This window comes from Cornus florida, unplaced genomic scaffold, assembly GCF_030987335.1.
Source record: "Cornus florida cultivar Cherokee Brave unplaced genomic scaffold, ASM3098733v1 CherokeeBrave_3.0.0_Hap2_Chr02, whole genome shotgun sequence".
Taxonomy (NCBI): domain Eukaryota; kingdom Viridiplantae; phylum Streptophyta; class Magnoliopsida; order Cornales; family Cornaceae; genus Cornus; species Cornus florida.
The window spans coordinates 66,243,442-66,267,385 of NW_026775572.1; the positions used below are offsets into that span (position 1 = coordinate 66,243,442).

The following is a 23,944-nucleotide window of genomic DNA, read 5'->3' on the forward strand; positions in this document are numbered from 1 at the left end:
AAAAATAAAAGTTCCAACACACAAAATTTGAATAATATTGAAAAGAAATATATCGATTTTAATGAACTATATTTTATTTAGTGAGAGATTAAACTTGTAACAATAGAAAATAACATTACTTTTTTTATTAAATTAAGTAAAATCATATAGAAATAAATGTTATTAAATTCAATTATTAAACTTTTTAATAGGAATTCATTATTAAACTTTCTTTTATATTTCCTTGTCTAATTAGATAAACTAAATTATTTCTTTTCTTTATATATTTCCTTGCCTAATTCGGTTTCCTTTTATTAAAAAAACTCTTAATAAATAGGTGATTTGTGTTAGAATTTTAAAGAGATAAAAACATTAATTATTAATTAAACTTTTTAATAGGAGTTCAATTATTAAACTTTTTAATATGAATTCATTATTAAACTTTTTATATATTTCCTTGTCTAATTAGAGAAACTAAATTATCTATTTTATAAATATATTTTCTTGTTTAATTAGGTTTCCTTTTATTAAAAAACTTCTAATAATTTTTTTTTTAATTATGAAAATTGAAATTTCTTTAACTTTGTGCCTCACTGTATATAATGTTTTGAAACTATGTTTTAAAAAGAAAAAGTAAAGAAAAAAATTAACAATCCAACCTTCTCAATACAACAAATTAAGAATAATAAATTTTGAACCATCCAAAATAAACTTACAAAGAGTAAACTAAAAATAAAAACTAAAGAAAAAAGAAGAATGATACTTCTGAAAAATAAAAAGTAAAGAAAAAAAATAACAATAATGACTCCAAATAATAATAAATTAAGAATGAACCAAAAATATTAAAATGAAGAAAAAAAAATCACAATCCAAAGTAAACTTACCAAATTAACCACTTCTAAACATTAATTAGAAAGAGAAAATAAAAATAAAACAAATCAACTATACTTCTAAACATCAATCAGAAAGCGAAAAATAAAAATAAAACAAAAGAAAAAGTAAATAAATAAACGAGAAGTTAATAGTATTTGTTAATAGTGTAATAAATAAATGAGAAATAATTTGAATTTTGTTAGGTATTTTCTTATATTTTGTGTTAGAGTTTTATAGAGACTCTTTTAATAATATGATAGATTTTTTTTAGAAATAGGTAACATTTTTAAATATTTTGTGTTAAAGTTTTATAGATACTGTTTTAATAATGTTATATATTTTTTTAGAAACAAATTGATAAATAGGTAATTTAATTTTTATTAGGTAATTTGAAAGTGGTGATTTGAATTTTATTAAGTAATTTGTAATTCAAATTTTATTAGGTAATTTGAAAGTGGTGATTGAATTTGAGTTGAATTTTATTAGGTAATTTTAATTTGAATTAAATTATTTTTATATTAATTAATAAATATTTTTTTTAGAAACAAATAAATAAATAGGTAATTTGTGTTAGACCTTTATAAATACTTTTTTTTATAAAATTTTTTTTTATATCAATTAATAAATATATTTTTATATTTTGTGTTAGAGTTTTATAAAAATTCTTTTAATAGTAGTGGTAACTTTTTGTCTTTTTATTTCAATTATATTTAATGATAATAAAAAAATTTAAGAGTTTAATATATTATTACAAATAAAAATATTTATTGAATTAAATTAAAGACTACAAAACAGCCTTCAGATGCCCCATAGCTCGAATGGAGGAAGGTAAACCCAATTCTCGAACTTATCCTTGTGAACTCTCAATCTCAATGGACGACTACAATTAAAAAGTGAATATACTATTTCCTGTTCATCACGGAGCAATAGAACGTAGGAGTGTATATATATAACTAGTTTTTTGGTCAATTGGTACCTGAAGTACCAATAGTTTATTGATTCTACAAAGAAAGCACGTTTTTGTTGTCAAATGATAAACAAAAAGGAGACAAGTGGCAGTCACATTTTTTTATTATTATAAAAAATTAATTTTTTGTGTTACATCAAGACCGGCCAAATCAAGTACAGTTTAAGATAAGAATTCAAAACTCATTCGAAATTCTGTTAGAGATAAAAAAGAAAGAGGTCCATTCCAATCAAAAGCTCACAGCGCGCAAAACTCAAGCCTCGGATACCAAAAAAAGCCAATCTTCGACAAATCTTGCCACCTGGCAGAATAAGAGAAAGTCATTAATGACGTAATCGAGTCATGAAGTAAGCCCTGACGTCAGCCCTAGATCCCATTATATCTCTCTACATATATAGACGTGTGTATATCTGTTTTAACTTAAATTTAACCCAGGGCGAATTCAAGCATACAGACTATACGGTAGAAGCAGGAAAATGGCTGGAGTGCAAAAGGTTGAGATCCCAAGGGTGAAATTGGGTAGTCAGGGACTTGAGGTAAATACCCCCTTTTTTTATTCTTTTTTTTTTTATTTCAATAAAAAACAACTTCATTTTGTGTGATTTTGTGTTTTTGGGTTTTGTTAATTGTTTTTTTTAATTATTATTTTATTTTTATAAATATGTTCACGGTATGGATCCACCAATTATTATATTTCTGAAATGATAATGTTAAAGTATGATCTCTGTCAGTATTGTTTTGGTAAAGTAGTTGATTTGGGAGTCTTACTATTATTTTATATTAGTATTTATCAATCCATCATTATTTTCATTTTGATGGGTTGATCAAACGGAAAGGAAAGAAAAATCTAGGAGGCTATGAGGTTTTTCTCTGTTTCCGAAGTTTAGGTTCTATCTAGCTCGGAAATGATGATTTGGAGCAAAAAAAAAAAAAAAAAAAAAAAAAACCTATTAGAGATCAGTCAAATCCAAATATAAATGGAGAAAAAGATAAAAAGAAAACTCAAACCATGAAAGAATTTGATTTCTCTTCTAAATGGCAAATTTGGGTTTTTAATTTTTTCAAATTTAGGAAAAAAAAAAACATTAAATTGTTTTGGCTTTATTATATTAAAAATCAACAAAAAAAAAAAAACGGATACTTGTCTACTCACATGGGAGTCAATATAAGAGCGGAAAATTAGGATTTTTTTAATACATATTTTAAGTTTCAAAATTTACAAGATTAATGAGTACATGATTTCATTGACTTTGCAAAACAATGGCAGAAATATTGAAATGTTTCTGCTACCAATATACACAGGTAAGTAGGAGAAATTATTATATGGTGCCAATCACTAGTTGGTAAAAAGTTGAATAAAGTTTGCACATTTGCTTGTGTGTCAACTAGTGATTGGGCCAGGAGTAATAATCTCTCGCGATGCTTCAAACCATAATGCTGGTGGCTGGATTGGTGGTGCGGAATGGTAGTTCTTGTGGTGGATGAGGTTAAGGGTACTGGGTGGGATTTATGGTGATGGATGTAGGTAGCATCAGTCGTGTTGGGTGGAGAGGGGGAGGGGACACAAGAGGGACTGATCTAGAGGTGTAAAGTTATTTTTATTCAATTCTCTGAAAACAATTCACTATGCTACTTACCAATTTTTTTCATTTTCAGTATCTGAAAACATAAAGAACCAAACATAAGTGTACTGTTTGCTCTTTTTTTAAAAAAAAAAAAAAAAAAAAAAAACTCTTAAAATGATTGTATGAGAGTAAAAGATCCATTTTGCTCATTTAGCAGAAACACTTTCATTGAGTCCTCAGTTTCGACCAAACCACCTTTATGTTTTTCTCTTTCACGTTTTTGGAAAGCTTCACTGTGTGGGTGTGATGCTCATTTATTTATAGGGTATAGTTTTTCTATTATATTAGGTATTATTATATTCAGTTGTCAATTGATCCTAAATTTTTTCTCCTATTTGCAGGTCTCAAGATTGGGGCTTGGATGTATGGGGCTTACTGGAGTGCTCAATGCTCCATTGCCTGAAGAGCATGGCATTTCCATGATCAAGGATGCATTTAACTTGGGAATCACATTCTTTGATTCATCCGATGTTTATGGCGTCGACAATGCTAATGAAAAGTTGATTGGAAAGGTATTGTATTATGTATAACAACCTATGAATACTTAAATTTAATAAAATTCATCTATGCCCGTTTGGGTTGAACTTGACAGCTTAAAACCTTTTCTTGGCAACAACATTATCATATATATATATATATATATGAAAGAAAATGAAACGCTTTTTTTATTTATTTTTATTTATTTTATCTTGTATTGGGGAATGAATGGTCTTTCATATATTAATCTGAATATTGCAGGCACTAAAGCAATTACCTCGAGAAAAGATCCAAATAGCCACAAAATTTGGAGTTGTTAAGGTTGAAGCTGATAATGTTATCATAAAAGGTAATCCGGAATATGTCCGCTCTTGTTGTGAAGGTAGTCTGAAGCGCCTAGGTGTGGACTACATAGATCTCTACTATCAACACCGGGTAGACCAGTCGGTACCTATTGAGGACACTGTAAGCTTTCTAGCCAGGTTTTTTATTTTCATTTTCCGTCAACAGACATAAAAATTCTTGATGTCTTTTTCTTGTTCTTTTAATAATGTTACCATAATTTAAGCATTTTGAAGTCATGAATTTTTTTTTTTTTTTGAATCGCAGATGGAAGAACTCAAGAAATTGGTTCAAGAGGGTAAAATAAAGTACATAGGACTATCCCTGACACGATAAGGAGGGCACATAAAGTTCATCCCATCACTGCCATACAAACGGAGTATTCCCTTTGGACTCGTGATATTGAGGATGAATTAATTCCGCTTTGCAGGTTAATTTTTTCATATTCCATACAAAATTAATTCCTATGAAAAATTTCGATCATGTTAACTTACATTTGTTGCAAAAATAAATAAAAAACTGAATTTATGTTACATGCATGTAGGGAACTTGGAATTGGGATTGTTCCATTCAGCCCTCTTGGTCATGGATTTTTTGGCGGGAAGGGAATTAAGGAGACTATCAATGAAAATAGTCTTCTGGTATGAAACTATACTCATGATTTTTTATTTTTGTGTGCATGTTATTTTAATTCCATTAAATCTTTTTTGATACTTTACAATTCTAATTTGTAATTCGCTAATTTGAAAGGGATTTGGTGAATGAATGAATGATCAAATTTCCTTACTTTTTATCAGAAAAATCATCCAAGGTTCGAAGAACAGAACCTTAAGCGGAACAAGATCATTTATGAAAGAATTGAAGGGCTGGCTAAGAAGCATGGATGCACAGTTTCTCAAGTCGCACTTGCTTGGGTTCTTCATCAGGGGAATGATGTAGTACCTATCCCTGGTGAGTAATTAGTGTCCGTCAACATATTGCTCCATTGTCATTCGAATATTGTGTATAAAGTTTGTTAGAATTACAAAAGTGATTGGTCGGGAGGTGGGTGCATCCATATATCCTAATAATTATAAGCTATGTTTGGGAGCACCAAATTGACACTTTACGATTAGAATTAGAATAACTTCGAACTAAATTTCCTTTGATTTCACTTTCAGTGCTCGGTTTTGGTGCTCCCAATCACAAGAATAGAATTGTAGACTATAGTTTGCACCCTTGGTTATCTTACATACAAGAGAGCATGGTTATCTAAAAAAACTTTCCATTATGTAGCTGAGAATTGTGTTCAAGATGCTCATGATTTGTGGCGACAAAAATAAATAAATAAATAAATAATGATTGTCTAAGAATATTTTTTGTTGGTTATCTTGCATACAAGAGAGCATGGTTATCTAAAAAAAAAACTTTCCTTTAGGTAGCTGAGAATTGTTCAAGATGCTCATGATTTGTGTTGACAAAAAAAATTATTAAATAAATAAATACTGATTGTCTAAGAATATTTTTTGTAGTTGATAACTGTTCAACTAGAACCATTTTATATAGTTGAGTTGTCATATCAGGCTTTTAGATGTCCTAGGTTCAACCCTTGGGGCCCCTGTGCTTACAAGAGGCTCTTGATTTGTGGTGTAGTTGAGTTGTCATATAAGGATTTATCTTTCACTAACTAATGATCTCTTGTTCATCGTTCAGCAAAAAAAACTTTCTCCGGTACCATTGGATATGATTTAAGCGTAAACAAGATTAAAAAAAATATCATTTCTCACAGTTATCATGTTTGGGTGTTGATAAATTTCTTGCTCATCGGTAGCAAGACATGTTGATACTGGGTAGCAAGAGATCATTTATGATCTTTTACTATAACGGTTATGATACGACAAGGAGCTCTTTTTATTGGATAACCATATCTTCGAGCTCGGAGGTTTTAATTTCTTAATGATAGTAACGGAAGGCTACCGTGCTGGTTGATAAAGTACTGAAAATTTTAAGAGCTCAATTCTAAGAGTTGAATTGAGTTATCTTGTTTCTTGAAATATATATAATGTCCTCTCCTTGTGTATTTTACAGGAACAACGAAGATCAAGAATCTAGAGGCAAATATCGGTGCCTTGAAAGTGAAGCTCACAAAAGAAGAATTAAAAGAGATATCTGATGCAGTGCCAGCCAATGAGGTGGCAGGGAACAAAATACATGGCCCTCTCTATCGTGTGTCATGGATGTTTGCCAACACCCCACCCAAAGGGCACAAGTAGATACCAAATAGTAGTTGATATATACAAAAATATATATATATATATGTGCATGTGTTCTCTATGCTGTGCGTGCATTTGTTTATGGAACTCTATGCAGTGAAAAATTATATAATAAAGTGATCATGTGAAGCCAAATTTGATTTGCCAGTTTTCTATTTATCTGGTGTGTCAGAGCCAGTTCAGTGGAGCATTGTGTATACGAAAACTTTTGTTTGTGCTTGTGTAAAGTAATACTTGTTTGGTACGACAAGGATGACTATATTTCAAGCTAGCATTAAGTCAAACATCTCTCTCTCTCTCTCTCTCTCTCTCTCTCTCTCGTTCTCGTTTTTAGTGTGTTTTCGCTATCGCTAAAATTTTCCTTATGTATGATTTAATTTTGCCTTTTTTTGATTCCCTTTCACTCCCACTATTATTTTATGTGACCTAGAACACAGGTGTAAATATATTTATTACTGAAAATGATATAATGAATTATTATATTTAACCACCCAACTCTAAAACCGACTTAGGTGTAAAATTGACTTTTACTAAACTCATGTTATTCCATTTTTTTAATTGCCGTGTTAAATGGTAGTCATTTATAAATAGTATGGTTTCAATGCTAGTATATATTAAATATATAATTTATATACTAAGCATTATTTTATAAATATAATAAAATAAAACAATAATAAAGAACTTGATTATGTACGCTTCTGTATTGAACGAATTTTTCTAACATTTGTCTTCCGTTACTCCACACCAATGGAGCAGTGAACCAACGCTACGAATCTCTCTATTGACCTTACTAGATTAGACTAAACTTTTAAATTCAGAACGGACTACAATGGCTAAGAATGCTTAAGACTTACTAAAGGTTATGTGTTGCAAGTGGGATTTGAGTCATATCGGATCCGGATAATAAAATAAAATAATAATAAAGAACTTATTTATGGACTAACTCTAATATAAAATACAATATCCTTAACATAAATAGCATCCCGCAATTATTCTCTTTAATAAAATAGAATAATCACTCTAAGAAACAAGCCCAAGCCCTAACGGGCGGGGTGGGGCCGGGGGTGGTGGTGGGTTATCCATACTTGCCTAGGTCCTTCCCTCTAAAAAAAAAAAAAATACTTGAGTGACTCAAAAGCCCAAACCCAAATACTCCGTATCAAACTAGGAGTATATTAACTCTATATTTTTTCATCCTCCTTCCAATGTGGGACACACATTTCCCAAACATTTCCATTTCATATCTTTACTTGGAGCTAATATCTTTAATCATCCGGAAATGAAATCGAGAAAATAATTATACCGTGTTCATTTATTCTTGGAGAGGAATGCGTTCAACTATAGACCCGTCAAAAATGATTAATGGGTCCCCTTTTAGTTTTGGTTCAAAGTTGGCCTATATTAAGCTTCATTTCCAATAGTTTTTCCATGATTAAATAGCATTATAAAATTTATTTTTTCAATAAATAGACTATTTATATATATTTGTTATCTCTTTTATACAAGGTTTTCAATTTTTAGCTTCAGCTAAAAGTTATACTTCACCGAAAGACTAAAGAGCCTTTTTTTGTTTTTATTTTGTTACCAGTGCATCTAAAAGAGAATTTCAATTTAAAAGTGTTTTTAGTTTCTCCGAAAGTAACCTGGTGTCGTTTGATATATCTTTTACTCATACTTTTAAGTAAAAGAAAACGATAAGTATAAGCTATCACTTCTATTTGGTTTATTTGTTGGCGTTTGAAAATTGTATTTTTGAAGATCTTTTAATGTCAGATGAATTTTTTTTGTTTATTTGGCAAAGATTTGTTGAAACTCTTCTATTATGTTGGAATGCTCATTCCAACTATTCCTTTATTTGGTATGCAATTTAAAGTGGAATGGCCATTCTATTGGAATGAAAAATGAATCCATTCCACAACTAAACCTATGGAATGATCATTCCATTCCCAACTAAATTTTTTAAAAAAATCAACTCCCAAAAAACTCTCATATTCCAAGTCTAAAAACCACTACTTTCCACCACAACCACCTCCACCTTTCACCACTACTACCACCTTCCACGTACCACTACCACCGCCACTGACTTTCATTACTGCCCATCACTTTCTACCACCACCACCGACACCGCCTTTCACCACCGCCACCGCCTTCCTTTACCGCTACCGCCACCACCTTCCACCACCACCGCTACCGCCTTCAACCACCACCACCTTCTACCACCACTACCGTCATCAACTTTCGCCACCGCCACCCGCCACCGCCTTTCACCACCACTGCCCCCGCCACCATCTTTCACCACCACGACGACCACTGCCATCACTTTCCATTACCACCATCGTCACCACCTTCTACCACCACCACAGTCACCTCCATTGGCTTACACCACCACCACCTACACCACTATCTCATTACACCACCACCACCACACTACTGTCACCACCTTCCACCAACACCACTGTCGCCTTCCACCACCACCATTGCCTCTGCCTTCTATCATTGCCACCACCACCTACAACACTACTGCTTTCCACCTACACCACCATCCACCACCACCACCGCCACCATTTATTTTTAAAAAATTATAGAAGAATGTTTTTTTGTTACTTTAATTTATTTGTTACCAAGAAGGATATTTTTGAGAACTCAATTTGAAATTTATTCCATTCTAAATTCAAATTGGTCCAACCAAATACTAAAATGGTTATTATCATTCTATTCCTACACATTTCATATTTACAACCAAACAATAAAATGAGAATGGTTGTTCCATTTCATTCTCACTTGCACTCCATTCCATTCCTACACACCAAATACAACATTACTGAAATAACTATTTTACCCAAGAGTGTTTTTGGGGATTGTTTGGCAATATAAAGTAGTTAACTTGTTTTTTATACAACCATTCAACATAATTAAATTTAATTCAACATGTCATATATAAAAAATATATATTATGGTTAAAAAAGAGTCATCAATTTCATCTCATCATTAATAATACAACAAAACAAAATATTTATTTAAAAATATAATCTTTAGTAATTCTATCCCAACTAACTCCCATCTCAGTAATATCATCACTTGTTTGGAAATATCGGATTAGCCAATTTTCTTTAGAGTGTAATCGTCATTTCACCATATGCTTGACATTCTAGGTGAACAATAGACTCCCTCCTCATGAATATCGGAAGCACTAGTAATTGCTACTTATTTATTACACCCAAAATTAGGCAAGACATGATGATACTGGGTAGCAAGAGATCATTTATGATCTTTTACTATAACGGTTATGATACGACAAGGAGCTCTTTTTATTGGATAACCATATCTTCGAGCTCGGAGGTTTTAATTTCTTAATGATAGTAACGGAAGGCTACGGTGCTGATTGATGAAGTACTGAAAATTTTAAGAGCTCAATTCTAAGAGTTGAATTGAGTTATCTTGTTTCTGGAAATATATATAATGTCCTCTCCTTGTGTATTTTTACAGGAACAACGAAGATCAAGAATCTAGAGGCAAATATTGGTGCCTTGAAAGTGAAGCTCACAAAAGGAGAATTGAAAGAGATATCTGATGCAGTGCCAGCCAATGAGGTGGCAGGGAACAAAATACATGGCCCTCTCTATCGTGTGTCATGGATGTTTGCCAACACGCCACCCAAAGGGCACAAGTAGATATCAAATAGTAGTTGATATATACAAAAATATGTGAGCTAATATATATATATATATATATATATATATGCATGTGTTCTCTATGCTGTGCGGGCATTTGTTTATGGAACTCTATGCAGTGAAAAATTATATAATAAAGTGATCATGTGAAGCCAAATTTGATTTGCCAGTTTTCTATTTATCTGGTGTGTCAGAGCCAGTTCAGTGGAGCATTGTGTATCCGAAAACTTATGTTTGTGTGCTTGTGTAAAAGTAATACTAGTTTGGTACGAGAAGGATGACTATATATTTCAAGTTAGCATTAAGTCACAGAATTTTTCTGAACATTTGTCTCTCTTACATTCCGAGAGAGCGAATTTCCGCTGTCGCTCAAAATTTTTTTTTTTGTGATTTAATTTTGTCATTTTTTAATTCTCTTTTACTTCCACTATTATTTTATGTGACCTAGAACACGCGCATAAATATATTTATTGCTGAAAATGATGTAATGAATTATTATATTTACCCACCAAACTCTACAACCGACCGAGGTGTAAAATTGACTTTTACTAAACTCATGTTATTCCATTTTTTTAATTGCCGTGTTAAATAGTAGTCATTTATAAATAGTATGGTTTCAATGCTAGTATATATTAAATATATAATTTATATACTAAGCATTATTTTATAAATATAATAAAATAAAAAAATAATAAAGAACTTGTTTATGTACGAGTCCAGTACAAAATTCAAATTCAATATCCTTCAAGACAAATATCGTCACGCTTCTGTATTGAACGGATCTTGATGATAAAATAAAATAATAATAAAGAACTTGTTTATGGACCAAGTCTAAGTATAAAATACAATATCCTTAAGATAAATAGGGTCCCGCTTTTGTGTGTTGAATGGTCTTCTCTGACAAAATAGAGGCCTAGTGCATTTCAATTATTCGCTTTAATAAAATAGAATAATCACTCTAAGAAACAAGCCCAAGCCTTAATAGGCGGGACGGGACGGGGCGGGGCCGCGGGTGGTGGTGGGTTACCCATGCTTGCCTAGGTCCTTCCCTCTAAAAAAAATAATTGAGTGACTCAGAAGCCCAAACTCAAATCCGACAGTTATATTGGGATGGGTAAAAATGAAAAGGTCAACACTTATTTTGGGACGGATAGAGAAAAGTTAGAGTATTAAACGCTGAATGATAAATATCCATTTTATAATTTTTTTCAAACATTTTCCTTACTTTGATGGGAAGTGGAATTAAGCTTACTAAAAAGGAAAACTAGTCCTCTCTCTGCCTTTATAAAAGTGCATATATCTCATCAATTATATACGCCAATGAAAACAAAATATATAATGTTTATGTGTGCAAAAGGCCAAGAAAGAGAAATCGGTTTCCATGTTTTAGCTATTGCAATTTATCACGTGTTCGTTCCGCAGAAAGGATCTTGACGTTGAACTTAATCTCTACGATATTTGCAATCATAGATCAAGGCATTTATATCTAACTATATTTATTTATGCATTATAGGTATGTGAAAATAATGAAGCTCTAAGATTTGGAATTCATGTTTATTTGTGATAAATAATTTGCATGAATAAATTATAATTTACACGTGGTATCAGAGCTTATGGTTTATAAACTCATTATTTTTCTTTAATGTTACATCAATAATATTTAAATTTATATCTCAAAAGTGAAAGTGATTTGGTTTGAGATAGGTTAGTGTAATTTATCCCCTCAACTTTTCAACAAACAAAGTTCCCTTTCTGTCTAAATGGCAAAGAAAACATTCTTAATCTTCAACTTGCATGAAAATGCATTTCACATAAGGACACCCTTGGACTTTAGTCATTGATATTTCTTTCAACTCCTTTTCCATTTTGCTAATGGAGTTCTCAGAGTATGTCCTTATCTCCCACTTAGTCAATTAAGAAAATATGGCCGGCCTTGAAGTCCAATACATTTAATAAAAATCACACCACTAGCTGTTGGGAAACGTGCAATATTTAAAAACTTTTCGAGGGATTTTTATTCATAGATCTTGATTCATCACATAGAGACAAGTTTTATGTAAAAATAAAAATATGATGTATCATTCAATTAATGGATTGAATACTTACATCAAAGGTTTGAGTAAACCTTTAAATCTATCATCTAAAGTGAATGTTCTCACTTATTGTAGATCCCTTAGTAAGATGCCTTCTCCTTGTATCTCCATCTTCTTGGTAATTATTTTGCCTTTAGGAATCACTCATGTGCCTCCATGAATGACCTTGGAAAACTAGGCTTGTGGGAGCCTCTATTAGATTAGAACATAAACCCTAATTTTCTTGAGAGAGAAAATATATTCCTTTTTCCTTCTTCCAAAAAATCACCCCTAAAATATACATAGACCATGTATATTTATAGGCAACATAAAGGTAAAGAAAAGGAAACAACTAATCCTTCTCAATCTCTAATTCACATGTCTCAAATCTAATATGATTCCAATATCAAGTTGGGCTATGAATGAGAATCCATTGGGCCTATTATTTTATTGGTTACAATGAATTAATAATTGGCCCGGTCCATGGACCCAATTCAATTAATTCATAAATTAATTTCTACTCCACTAAAAGAAATTAATTGAACTCCAATTAAATAATAAATAACCTCTAAGTCAATATTGCACTTTGACCCCTCTATGCATAATTAGTTATCGGATAAATAAAGCCATCAATCCGACTACTTAATTAATATATTTATTTTGGTACCTTTGATTATTTCTGACTCGATCACAATAAAACATTTGTTTGACAAAAATAATAATTTAAATAAATAAATATATAATAAATCATTTTGTCTAAAAACACACGAAGGCCTTCGAATTTACTTTGTGATCAATCATAATCAATACAAAATAAATATAAGTAGTAATGATGCAAATATTGAAAATATAACCCCCTAACTATTAATTACATAACTACCCAAAGTGTCGGTCTAAGGATCCCGAAGAATCCGCCGAACAAATCAAAGTAATTATTAATTAATAAAAGAGTTTATACTTTCTCATGCTTAAGAGTCAAATGCCATAACGGTGATAGGGAGCAATTGCATACGACGGCTCTCGCAAAATATCTCAACCTAACGCGGATCCAGTTCAAGTCTTAATTAATTATGAGTCCATCCATAATTACTGACTATGAACAATTTATGATTACTATTTATATATCATGGATTGATTGCCATCACATACATATATATAAATATCTCTTGTAATCAAATGGACGCTATCAATTTTATAATGAATTGAAATATAATACATTGAATTCACCAATTGTATAAAACATAAATATTTCAGAAACGTCAGGAACATATGTCACTTAATCCAAACAGGAATTTGCTATGCCAGGGCATATAAATCCCAACACTAGCTACTTCATTCCATTCCATAATTCCCACCTTCACTTGACATCGAACACCAAAAATGGAGCTTCCGTCGAACCTCCTCCCGGACGAGGTAAGCCCCGAGTGGATGAACAAGGGCAACAACGCGTGGCAGCTCACTGCTGCCATGCTCGTTAGCCTACAGAGCGTCCCGGGGCTGGTCATCCTCTACGGAAACATGGTCAAGAAGAAATGGGCCGTCAACTCTGCACTCATGGCTTTCTACGCCTTTGCAGCCGTTCTCGTCTGTTGGGTGGGATGGGGTTATAACATGGCATTCGGAAACAGGCTCGTCGCCTTCTGGGGCAAACCGGACGTTGCGTCGGACCAAAAGTTTCTTCTGGATCGGGCATTTCAAGGGTATTTTCCGACCGCGACCATGGTGCTGTTCCAGTTTATGTTTGCAGGGCTTACGTTGATTTTGGTTGTTGGAGCACTTTTGGGGAGGATGAACTTTCGTGCATGGATGTTGTTTGTGCCCTTGTGGCTTACATTTTCGTATACGATTGGAGCTTATAGTATTTGGAATCCAGATGGGTGGTTGGCCAAGCTTGGAGTGATTGATTTTGCAGGTGGTTATGTCATTCATCTTTCTTCTGGAGTTGCTGGATTCACTGCTGCTTATTGGGTAAGTAATTAACCATCAATATATATATATATATATGCATGCATGGTGTTGCCACAAAGCATGAATACAGTAGTAACTGCAAAATGATAATAATGACACATCGCCCAAAACCTAAATTCTTAATAAAGAACCGCAAACTTTCAATATTTTACTTTTCCTTGTCTATTTAGTTAAATAATTTTTAGAAAATTATAAAATACAGTTTTCTGTTCTATAAACATAAAATTGTTTTTGAGGGACAAACTATAAAAATGAGTAAGCCCTTACATTCAGCTTACTGGTAACAATAAATTTTTTATACTACTGCAAACTTTCATTGATCTGATCTTATTTGGTGTTGACTACACAAAACCTAAATTCTTAAAAATAGACCACAAACGCCCTACTTGCTTTATCACTAGAAAACATCTCTCAAAAAACTAAAAAATAATACTTCCTCTGTTCCAATCTAACTCACACAATCCTTCTCAACGTACGGGTGTCGTTCTCACGCTCCGAACACATTTCCGCTCTCATGCTCCCCGTGCTCTCCCTTAAATTTTCACTATTTATGATTTAATTCTGTCACTCTCACGCTCCCGCTCTCAAATTTGCTCTCACTCCCACTTTATGTGACTTAGGTCCCAACAAAATGTCACTTTTGAGAAACTGTCAAGTCACAGTTTCCTAAAAATGATATTTTTTTGGGACAGAGGTAGTGGTTCTCAAAAATTAAAAAACAAAAAACAATAATTTTATTTGAAAACAGATGTTTTCATAGTTGGATTTTTAAAAAACAGCTTTTGAAAAATTAAATCAAACAGAATTTTTTTACAATTTTCTAGTTTTCTATTCTCTTTAAATATAAACCAATCCAGCCCTACCCCAAACTTTTCATCTTTATTTTGTTTGGTGCTGCCATGCAAGATCATTTGCAACATTCCATATTTTCAGTAATTTGCTAAATTCCATATTCTCAGTCATAAATTTATTTATTTACTTATTTTGTAAATGCTATATGTCCATTTTCGAATCTCTATTTAATATGTTGATTCTCAAAATAAATTACTAACCAATCTCAGAAAAACATAAACAATTTATTTATGAAAATTTATATAAAATTAAATTTAAAGAACACACGCATACAGCCAAACTGATGTCCACTAGTGGTGGTAGCACATTCGTTTATGTACTCACAGAATCTTACATGTATACATATATATACTAGGAAAAGGCACGAGCGATGTACGTGTTGAATATTTTGTAGATAATACGATAGAATTTTATAGAAAATAAAACAGTCAATTTGTAGTAGATTTTATAAAAATTATTTTATTTTCATTAAATATATTATTATTTAATTATATTTTCTTTTATTAAAAAAACTCATAATAAATAGATAAATAGGTAATATGTGTTAGAATTTTATAGAAACTCTTTTATAAACTCTTTTTATATCAATTAATAAATATTTTTTTATATTAATAATTCTTGTCTAATTAGATTTCAATAAATAAATAAATAAATAATTTGTGTTAAAGTTTTATAGAAACTCTTTTAAAACCTCTTTTTATATCAATTAATAAATAATTTTTTATATTAAAAATACTTGTCTAATTAGATTTTCTTTTATTAAAAAACTCAAAATAAATAGATAAATAGGTAATTTGTATTAGAGTTTTTATATAAAATCTTAAAATGTATCTTTGTCTAATGTATTATAATTTTATTGAAAATAAAATAGGTAATTTATGGTAGATTTTTTCTAGTCTAATTAAATTTTCTTTTATTAAAAAACTTATAATAAATAAATAAATAAGTAATTTGTATTAGAGTTTAATAGAAACTCTTTTAAAAACTCGTTTTATATCAATTAATAAATATTTTTAAATTTTAATAATTCTTTTCAAATTAGATTAGTTTTTATTTTTTTTAAAAAAAACTCATAATAAAAAGTAGTTTGTTATAGAGTTTTAGAAAAATTATTTTATTTTTTTATATCAATTTATAAAAAAATAATTTTATATTAATAATTCTTATCTAATTAGATTTTCTTTTATTAAAAAATTTATAATAAATAAATAAATAGGTAATTTGTATTAGAGTTTAATATAAACTCTTTTAAAAAATTCTTTTTATATCAATTAATAAATATTTTTATTTTAATAAATTGGTAATTTGTGTTAGAGTGTTTTTTATAGAAACTGTTTTGAACCTCTTTTTATATCAATTAATAAATAATTTTTTATATTAGTAATACTTGTCTAATTAGATTTTCTTTTATTAAAGAACTCACAATAAATAGATAAATAGGTAATTTGTGTAAGACTTTTATAGAAACTCTTTATTATGTAGATTTTAGTATTTATATTTTTTTTATATAAATAAAAAAATACTGAAACTCTTTGCACATCCAATAATAGTATAGATAAAAACTCTTTTTAATAAATACTGAAACTCTTTAGCAGAGTTTCTGTATTTTACTTTGTACTTCTAGATTTCTAGAATTTTTAATTTCTGTACCCCTTTCTCCATGCCTCTATTTATAGGCTTCTTGGATTAATAGAATTATGACATGTGTCCTTTTATGATAATGACATAATCATAACAGGGCAGGTCGGTTATATTGTGATAATTATCTATAAAAAATAACTATTTTTTTTATATTAAACTAAAAATAAGAGTTTTATATGGAATGTGATTGATATTATTAGGTAACTTTGTAATTAACAAATATTTTTTATTTTAATAATTATTGTCTAATTAGATTTACTTTTATTAAAAAAAAAAAACTCATAATAAATAGATAAATAGGTAATTTGTGTTAGACTTTTATAGAAACTCTTCTAAAACCTCTTTTTATATCCATTAATAAATAATTTTTAATATTAATAATACTTATCTAATTAGATTTCCTTTTATTAAAAAACTCATAATAAATAGATAAATAGGTAATTTGTGTTAGAGTTTTATAGAAACTCTTTAAATATTTCTTTATCTAGTGTGATAGAGATTTATTGAAAATATAATAGGTAATTTGTGAAAGAGTTTTATAGAAATTATTTTATTTTATTTAAATATATCCTTGTCTAATTAGATTTAATTTTATTAAAAAAACTCATAATAAAAGCTAATTTGTAGTAGAGTTTTAGAAAAATTATTTTGTTTTATATATCAATTAATAAATATTTTTTTATATTAATAATTATTGTCTAATTAGATTTTTTTTATTAAAAAATTCATAATAATAAATAGATAAATAGGTTAGTTTAAATTTTATTATTTAAATTTTAGTTTTTTAAATATTTTTTTTATATAAATAAATAAATACTTAAATACTGAAACTCTTTGCACATCTAATAATAGTAGAGATAAAAACTCTTTTTATATCAATTAATAAATATTTTTTTATATAAATAAATATATACTGAAATTCTTTGGCAGAGTTCCTGTATTTTACTCTAAAATTTTATTAGGTAATTTTTAGAGTTTTATAGAAACTATTTTTGTATCAATTAATAATGAGTAGTCATTGTTAAAATCCTCAAAGTTTTTTTTATTTTATTTTTATTTTTAAAATCCTCAATGATTTTTTTTAATTTTTTATTCACTTGACTTTTGTGAAACAGCAAGAATTATCTATATTTCAGAACTAAAACAAAAGAATTACGCTATTTTCAGGGTCACAGACTCACGGTCATTCCAATAAGCATACTGAATGATTTGGTAGCCATTTAATGCATTAGGGAGGGACACCAAATGAGTCCTACATAAATGCCTCAAATGACTATTAGCTATTTGGTCTCTTATTTTGGTTGATTGTTTTTCACTACAACAATCATTTTCCGAAACTAAAGCATGAGAAATAGAAATACAGAAACACTTTGCATGATTTATTAGGTAATTTTTAATTAATAAATATTTTTTATTTTAGTAATTGTTGTCTAATTAAATTTACTTTTATTAAAAAAAAACTCATAATAAATAGATAAATAGGTAATTTGTACTTAAATACTGAAACTCTTTGCACATCTAATAATAATATTATATCAATTAATAAATATTTTTTTATATAAATAAATAAATACTGAAACTCTTTGGCAGAGTTTCTGTATTTTACTCTAGAATTCTGGATTTCTAGAATTCTCAATTTCTGTACCCCTTCCTCTGTCCTCCATGCCTTTATTTATAGGCTTCTTGGATTAATATGATGATGACATGTGTCCTTTTCTGATAATTACATAATCATAACTGGGCCGGACCGGTTATATTGTGATAATTATCCATAAAAAATAACTATTCTTTTTCTATTGAACTAAAAATTAGAGTTTTATATAGAATGTGATTGATTTTATTAGGTAATTTTTAGAGTTTTATAGAAACTACATTTACAAAAGCTATTTTTATATCAATTAATAAATATTTTTTTTATATAAATAAATAAATACTGAAATATTTATTTTAATAATTCTTGACTAATTAAATTTACTTTTATTAAAAAAAAAACTCATAATAAATAGATAAATAGGTAATTTGTGTTAGAGTTTTATAGAAACTCTTTTGAAATCTCTTTTTATATCAATTAACAAATAATTTTTTATATTAACAATACTTGTCTAATTAGATTTTATTTTATTAAAAAACTCATAATAAATAGATAAATAGGTAATTTGTGTTAGAGTTTTACAGAAACTCTTTAAATATATCTTTGTCTAGTGTGATGTAGTTTTACTGAAAATAAAATAGGTAATTTGTGATTGAATTTTATAGAAATTATTTTATTTTCTTTAAATATATCCTCGTCTAATTAAATTTAATTTTACTAAGAAACTCATTATAAAAGCTAATTTATGGTAGAGTTTTAGAAAAATTATTTTGTTTTATATATCAATTAATAAATATTTTTATATTCATAATTCTTGTCTAATTAGATTTTCTTTTATTAAAAAAATCATAATAATAAATAGATAAATAGGTTAATTTATGGACCATTTGGTTAAGCACAATTGATTATATAGATTGAATTTTAATTTTATTAGGTAATTTTGAGTTTTATAGAATTTATATCGTGGGATGTAATAATTAACGAGAGCTCTTTATTGTGAATTAAACTCTTTTTATATTTTTTTAATTTGAATTTTATTAGGTAATTTTGAGTTTTATAGAATTAGTACTACACTTGATCTTAGCCAAAAGACTAAGAAAGATTAGTCAAAAGGCCGACCCAAAAATATTTAGTACTACACTTGATCTTAGCCAAAAGGCCGAGAAGGTGTGATTATTATTTTTTTAACTCTATAGTTTTATAAGAGAATTAGGTATGATTATTATTTCTTTAGCTCTATAGTTTTATAAGAGGCTTTCATGTAATCCTTTTTATTTAAAACCAATGTGGGACTTTGTAATTTGAATTAAACTCTTTTTATATTTTGTTAATTTGAATTAATTTTAATTTTATTAGGTAATTTTGAGTGTTATAGAATTTATATCAATTAATAAATAAATACTGAAACACTGAAACACTGAAACACTTTACACGTTTAATAATAGTATAGATATAGATATATGTATGTATAGGTGGGACCTAGAGCAGACAAGGACAGGGAGATGTTCCCTTCTAACAACATCCTAATGATGTTAGCCGGTGTAGGGCTGTTGTGGATCGGGTGGACCGGGTTCAACGGCGGAGTTCCTTCTGCGGCTAGCATGGACGCGTCCCTAGCCGCGCTTAACACCCACCTGTGTGCGGCTACCAGCTTGCTCACCTGGCTTGTACTTGACACCTTCAGCTATGGTAAGCCCTCCGCCATTGGAGCCGTGCAGGGCATGATCACTGGCTTAGTTTGCATCATTCCCGGCGCAGGTACAGTTCACAAATCACAATCATTTTTGGCTCAATTTGTACAAACGAGCAAGAGATCATTTTTATGTATATAAATAAATAATACATATCATGGAACATATATAATAAAAAGTATACATAAACAATCATGTTACCCTTCGTATAAATTCCTATGATTTAAAATATTGTACCAAATGTACACATAAACAATCATTTGTTTTTTATAAAAGGGTAAAGTACAGTCACACTCCTTGAGGTTTAGTAAAAGAACACTTAGAGTAAACTTACTTATTTTTTGGACAAAAACACCCCCTGAAGATTTAAAAGTGAACAAAGACACCCCTTTACATGAAAATCTGACCAAATTACCCTTTGACCATTTAAGAGACTTTTTTAACTGTACAATTTAATAAATTTGACCAATGTACCCTCATGAATAATTTATGCATAAAAAAAAGTAAAAAAAAAAAAACTTTATATTGTTCACTTTTTTTTTTAGTTATTTACTTTATAAATGCCCCAACTTCTTAAAAATGTAAACGTCTAAAATAATTTTTTGATTCAATACATATATTTCAAATAAATTATATTTTGTTATTAGTTCTTTTCTTTTCTTTTTTCTTTTTAAATTAAGATGCTTAATTATTTCATCTAAAAAAATTAAACCAATCTCTTTTCCTTAAAAATAAAAAATAGGGTACTAGTATAACTTTATGCATCTTAAATTATATATTAAATATTATGCATTTCCTAACATAAAAGAAAATAAGTACCAGTATAACTTTATGCATCTTAACTTTATGCATGCTTCTGTTTCTTTTTTTCTTTTTCTTTTTTTCCCTTTGTTTTATTATTTTTTTTCCCTTTGTTTTTTTTTTATTATTATTCCCTTTTATGTTGGGAAATGCATAATCTTTGATATATAATTTAAGATGCATAAAGTTATACTGATACCATATTTTTATTTTTAAGGAAAAGAGATTGGTTTAATTTTTTTTAGATAAAAGAATTAAGTATCTTATTTTAAAAATAAAAAAGAAAAAGAAAAGAAGTAATAACAAAATATAATTTATTTGAAATATATGTATTGGATCAAAAAATCTTAGACGTCTACATTTTTAAGAAGTTGGGACATTTATAAAGTAAATAACAAAATATAATTTTTTTTTTTTTTTTTTTTTTTTTTGTTAGTTACTTTTTTTTATGCATAAATTGTTCATGAAGGTAGATTGGTCCGATTTATTAAATTGTAAAGTTAAAAAAGTCTCCTAAATGGTTAAAGGGTAATTGGTCAATTTCTCATGTAAAGGGGTATCTTTGTCCATTTTTGAACATTTAGGGGTGTCTTTATTCAAAAAACAGATAAATTTCATCTGAGTGTCCTTTTGCCAAACCTCAGGGGGTGTGGCTGTATTTTACCCTTTATAAAAACTCCAAAGTATTACAAGGCTCGGTGGAACTGAGTAGGCCTGTGAGAGGCAATGATCTGGTACGAGCTACGTGTACTCACAACTCCCACATCGCATGAGTGTGAAGTGATATATGTAAGTTCAACATTATTTTATAACACAACTCGTTTTAAAGCCGTGATAGAGATTAACTCATCAGAATTCCGTAGTTGGTGGGCTTGACCTAACCGGAAGTGTGCCGACAAGGACGTCGGGCTCCCAAGGTGGTGGAATTATGAGGCTCGGTGGGCGAAAGTAGGCCTATGAGAGGCAAGACTCTGGTATGAGTTATGTGTGCTCACAAGTCTCACATCGCCCAAATATATATAGCATGTAGTTCTGTATTATTACAATATATATATATATATATATATATATATATATGAATGATGATGTAGCTCGTTCAATGATGATGTAGCTCGTTCTCTTATAATATATATATAAGAGAACGAGCTACATCATTATTCATATTACACATCTAGAATTTTTTTTCACGGTAAATGTAAGGGAGTTTTTTTTAACACCAAAAGAATATTTGTAGATAGCACAAACTTTTTTTAAGGAAAATGATTTTTAGGCCGATGGTTCGACAAGTTTTGATTGGTCATGTGTGGGCCCACTAACTTATATTTGCATAGATAGCCTATCAAAAATAGGAGGTCAAACAATTCACTTGGACAATTCAGAGTTTGTATATGTATGTTTGTTCAAATAAGTCATTCTTAAAGTCTCCATTTTTGTTACTTTAAAAATGTGCAGGAGTGGTCCAATGCTGGGCTGCCATTCTGATGGGCATAATCTCAGGAAGTGTCCCATGGTACACAATGATGGTGCTCCACCACAAGATCAAGCTACTACGATACGTAACACCATGGCCGTCTTCCCCACCCACGCCATTGCCGGAAGCTTGGGCGGCATTCTCACCGGCTTTTTTGGCATTCTCACCGGCTTTTTTTCAGTGCCTAAGCTCAGCCGCCTCTTCTACACGGTACAAGACTGGGAAAGATTCATTGGCCTAGCATATGGCCTCCAAAGTGGCCGAACTGGTGCTGGATTTCGACAGATGAGAATTCAACTCCTGGGGATCGTTTTCATCGTCTCTCTCAACTTTGTTACCACGAGTTTGATCTGTTTGTTCATTAAGTTGATAGTCCCACTGAGATTGAACGACCAAGATCTTCAAATTGGCGATGAAGCGGTGCATGGAGAGGAAGCATATGCCCCGTGGGGTGATGGAGATAGGTTTGAGAAGTCCAGGAATAATTCAGTTTATGATGGTGATTGGGTTCCATCAGTTGTATCAAGGACAGCAAGTGAATTCCAAATGGTATGACTCGGGGTTTTGTTGAAAATAGGGTGAAATAGATGTGGGAGGGAAGTTCATGGTCTTTGGATCAAGCTTTGTAATTTTTCTTTTTTCATCTTGTTAAATTCTGGTTCTATTTGTTTTTGACTTATTGGTTTCATCAGTTGTATCAAGGACAGAAAGTGAACTCCAAATGGTATGACCGAGGGGGCCTTGCATGGGTCCTGTGGATTAGTCGGGACAAAGCGCCAGACACCCCAGTTACCAAAAACCATTGCCATTATTCAAATATTGTCACTACACTTCTATAATTTTGTCACTTTGCTTCACTTGTGAAGCTTCCCTACTCAGTACCTAAGTCAAACGTAGTGGGAACATGAAAGCAGTAAAATTTAAGTCAGACAAAGTGGGAGCCGAAGTGGAAGCGCATATGGAGCGTGAGAACGGGACCCATTAAGAAGAATTGTGTGACTTGGCTCACTACAAGCGCAACCCTATTACAACAACATGGATCCCAAAATAGACTAATCTCCAAACACTGCTTCAAAAGTAGATGCACATCTTCAATGATCCCTATTACTGCATCTTCAATAGCCTTAAAATTTATGATCGACTGGTAGTACCCTTCAACTAAGACATTTGAATAACCCCTTTTAATCAGAAGCTTCAAAGCTCTCCTGAGCATCAAAACCTTCAGCCACAATAGCACTACTGGTTCACTTTAAATACCCAGAAGCAACTTTGACTGGTATACCAGAATGATCTCACGCTCCACTCTCTGTATGCACAACACTAACAGAAACATTGAAACGAAGTTTAAACTCAGAAGTCCTGGGTGTTCGACTCTCACATAACGCAATAATTCCTAAGTTTGAATGATATATGGTTTGCGGGTGATTGCACATGTCTGAAATTTACCTTGTAATCTCGTGTACCAAAGATGCAGAGCAGAAAAGGACAAAGGATTAGCACTTACAGCTCCGATAGTCATTGCACACAACCCCTCTTGTCTCATCACTTCAATTAATTCACGATAATCCTAAAGACCCTTGCTCAAAATTAAGTGTGGATCCGAATATCTCTCATTAAAACCCCAATAATTAATGCACTTCCATAGGTTCCAACAAATGAAAGAAGCAGAGC

The 23,944-nt window shown here is 30.3% G+C and overlaps 3 pseudogenes; 2 read left to right on the forward strand and 1 right to left on the reverse strand.

The window, feature by feature from the left end:
- Positions 1 to 2,224: 2,224 nt before the first annotated feature.
- LOC132295198 (perakine reductase-like) lies at positions 2,225 to 10,343 on the forward strand (annotated as a pseudogene).
- A 3,295-nt stretch (positions 10,344 to 13,638) lies between these two features.
- Positions 13,639 to 22,988, forward strand: LOC132295202 (ammonium transporter 2 member 4-like; annotated as a pseudogene).
- On the reverse strand, positions 19,338 to 19,481 carry LOC132297661 (U2 spliceosomal RNA; annotated as a pseudogene).
- Positions 22,989 to 23,944: the final 956 nt, after the last annotated feature.